Raw genomic sequence first — 3,972 nt, 5'->3', positions numbered from 1 at the left:
GTGGCTATTAGCCCAAATGCTTGAATTACCCTAGATGCATAGAACACATGAAACTCAAGAAGGATGACCAAAATGTGAATGCTTCACTCCTTCTTTAAAAGGGGAACAAGAATACCCTTAGGAGGGGATAGGGAGGCAAAGTTTAGAACAGAGACTGAAGGAACGCCCATTCACAGCCTGCCCCACATGTGCCCCATACATATACAGTCACCAAACTAGATAAGATGGATGAAGCAAGAAATGCAGGCTAACAGGAACCGGATGTAGATCTCTCCTGAGAGACACAGCCAGAATACAGCAAATACATAGGTGAATTCCAGCAGCAAACCACTGAACTGAGAACGGGACTCCCGTTGAAGGAATCATAGAAAGAACTGAAAGAGCTGAAGGGACTTGAGACCCCATATGAACATAATGCCAACCAAGCAGAGCTTCCAGGGACTAAGCCACTACCTAAAGACTATACATGGACTGACCCTGGGCTCCAACCTCATAGGTAGCAATGAATAGCCTAGTAAGAGCACCAGTGGTCCTGCCAAGGCTGGACCCCCAGTGAACGTGATTGTTGGGGGGAGGGCGGCAATGGGGGGAGGATAGGGAGTGGAACACCCATATTGAAGGAAGGGGGATGTTGGCCTGGAAACCGGGAAAGGGAATAACACTTGAAATGTAAATAAGAAATATCCAATTTAATAAAGATGGAGAAAAAAAAAAGAAGAATGAGGCTTATTGGAAGGCAATAGAGATTGGGAAAAGTGAGAAGTACCCTCAGGCATTAAAGGTCTTTCTATTCTACCAGGTTTCTGGCATTAACAATGCTCACTAAGCTTTTGTACAAGTGGGCAAATGAATAGGTAGATGAAGGGACAGAGAAACATCAGAAATCAAGGTGGATGATCCCTCTGGATCTACGTTTGTTCATGTAATCCTACAGTTGTGCTTGTATGCATCAGCTCTATGTGTCTATTTCTGATAGCTGTAGATGGCTGTTGTATTGTGGTTCTTCTATGCAATGATTGATTTATCCATTGGCCTCTGAGGGAGAAACTGGAATATGGGACATTTTAAGCTGACATAAGGGGAGTCTCAGGTAAGACGGCATTCTTTCCATGCATTGCCTGATGGTACCTTACAAATTAACTCCATAAATTCATATTTTACAATCCCCTTGAATTAATTAAATGTCACGATATTTAGTGAACCTCACTGGGTTGGCGCAAATTGGTTTGTTTCCCTTACCCCTGGATTTTAGGCCTGGTGTAATCAGTCTTGTCTGAGACAGGTTTTCTAGGAAGGGGCTATTGAAGCATCATGGACACTAATAATCCACAGATGTAACCTAGCATATTATTCAGAGGTTCCCAACGAAAGCGATTGTTCACAATGAGGGGAAAGGGACAAGTAAAATGGCGAGATCACTGGGTGTCCTCAGATGGCGCTCCCTGCTTCTGTCTTCTACCTTCTTTGGTCTCCCATTATGGATCTACCTTAATATTGATGTATTGGATGACAATAAACACCAGGTATTTATATTTTTTCCTAATGGAGGAGTGGTATGTGGATCTTCGTGCCTACTTAACAATGGTCAATCTTGATTGTCAACTCTGTGAGATTTAGAATCTGAAGCGAATCCTGCAGACACACCTGTGAACGATTATCTAGGTTATATTCGCTTCTGGGCATGCATGTAGTGATATTGTCTCGTTTAATTTCATTGTAGCAGGAAAACTCACTCGATGAGGGTGGACCATTCCTTTAGATGGGATTAGGAACTGTGTAAAGAGTGACTAAGAACAAATGTTCATTGTTCTGTGCACATTTACTGTGGGTGTATTATGGTCTGTTGCTTCAAGTTACTGCTTCCTTTACTTCTCTCACCACAGTGGACTGCACCCGTGAACTGTGAACTAAAATCAGTTCTTTCTCCCTTGCGCCGTGTTTGCCAGGATATTTTATTACGGCAACAAGAAAAGAAACCAAGACAACATGAAAGGTTCTTTCAGAGAAATCCTGACTCAGAACTATTTCGTTAGCATTGTTCGTCATTTTTACTACGCTGATGTTTTTGCTGATAGTGTAAAAGGCTACGGATGCTTTAGAATTAGTTAGATAGCAACACTGAAACATTCTAGTAGTCATTTTATTTTTCAAAAACATGTGGTAATAGTAAAATTAAACAAAAGAAAAAGTGAACGATGGCTATGGATATAAAACCCTCTAAACTATTTTGATATTTTTCTGTAAACCTAAAAGGTTTTAAAATAAAATTTGTTTAAAAACAGAAAAACATATTGGTTTCTTACCACAGTAACAGGCATTCTTCTTACCAAATCTAAACCTCTAAGTGTGTATATTTTAAATGTTTTGCATAGTGGACTATACAATGTAGTTATTTCTATTCACTTCTGAAGCAGATGGTTATATAAGGGCAAATTACTTGCACAATTAAGATGTGAGCCGAACTATTGAAGGAACACTATTGCTAATGGAGGAACGCTAACAAATCATGGCTTCTCAATCATCCATATTGAGTGGATAATTTCTCACAAATTAGTGAAATAATAACCTATAAAAGATGTTGCTTGTAAAAGATGCTCTGCACTAAGGAAATGCAAATTAGAGCGATGATGATATCAAATAATCGAATGTGTGAACAAAATGGAAACCCTGATGGGGAAGGGTTAAACAAACTGCCGTGCATTTATACCATGAAACGCTGTCTGCCAAAAGGAAGGGATGAACTGCTGAAGCATGCAACCGCTTGGATGGGTCACGAAGAGTGAAAAGAGCAAAGGTGAAAGGGTCACGTACTATGGAGTCACTTATTAATCTCCTGGAAATCAAATTATAGATGGAATTCAGATTTGTTTCTGCTAGAAGTTAGGTTATAAAGGGAGAGGCGTCTTTACCCCTCCTAGAAAGCTCTATAGGTTAGCTATCACTGTAGTTACACAAGTCCATCTGCACATGTAATAAAAATGTCACCCTGTAGCACTGCCAATTTCCTTGCTTGGATATTGTACGATACTTATATAAGTAGCCATTAGAGAAGTAGGGCGAAGAGTATATAGGATGTTTTCTCTTCCGTCTTTGTAATCTCTTGTGAAACTATAACTATTTTAGACTAAAACTTTTAAATCCTAAAAATCCTGAGTATTGAGTGTCTAGCTTAGTTGACAGAGTGCTTACTTAACATGTGTTAATCCCTGCTGTCGACCCATAGCATTGTATGAAGTGGGCATGGTGGTTCACACCTACAACTCTAGCACTCGGGGGAGGAAGCATTCCTACAAGAAGTTCAAAGGTCTTCTTTGGCTACACAGTTAGGGCAGGGACAGCCTGGGCTTGTGACATGAAAAAAAGGGGAAAGGACATGAGAGAAGGAAGGAAAAGAAAAATAAAAAAATTAAGCTTGTTACTTTGACAATATTACCTATGATAACATTTGAACTTCTGTTATTATACAAAGACAGCTACTCAATAAATATATCTCTTAATATTGTATAATAAGGATAGTGACAATAGTCAATGTATCTTCCTTTTGGATGATACAATGAAACTAATAGCTGTCTTGAGGTTCTTCATAATTCTGAACAAAGCTTTTCTAAATTACCACTACATGATCCTTCAAAGTTCATGAGTTCTAGGCTCAGCTAAAGTTTTAGATACACCAATGGTCCTTAAACAGACAGAAGACAAAATATTTACTGAAATGTAGAGTGAAATTTTTGGTTTCTTAAAGAAAAACAAATATGGGAATGTATTTTTGTTTTAATCCCAGATATGGCATATGGGGTTGCTTCAGCAGCTGACTATCATTTGACTCTTGCTCTAGCAAAGGCGTGGCTTGCCAGCTGCAGATTGTTTCTGAGATTATGTGACGTTTGGAATTCTGGGAACGTTTCCCAGAGTATATAATGTTAGGGCTCTGGAAAGGCATTGTTGGTCGTTGTCGGTGGGTTGTTGTTGGTT

Source organism: Rattus rattus, chromosome 2, assembly GCF_011064425.1.
Source record: "Rattus rattus isolate New Zealand chromosome 2, Rrattus_CSIRO_v1, whole genome shotgun sequence".
NCBI lineage: Eukaryota > Metazoa > Chordata > Mammalia > Rodentia > Muridae > Rattus > Rattus rattus.
The sequence above is the reverse complement of the archived record's forward strand: the minus strand, read 5'-3'. Positions refer to the sequence as shown.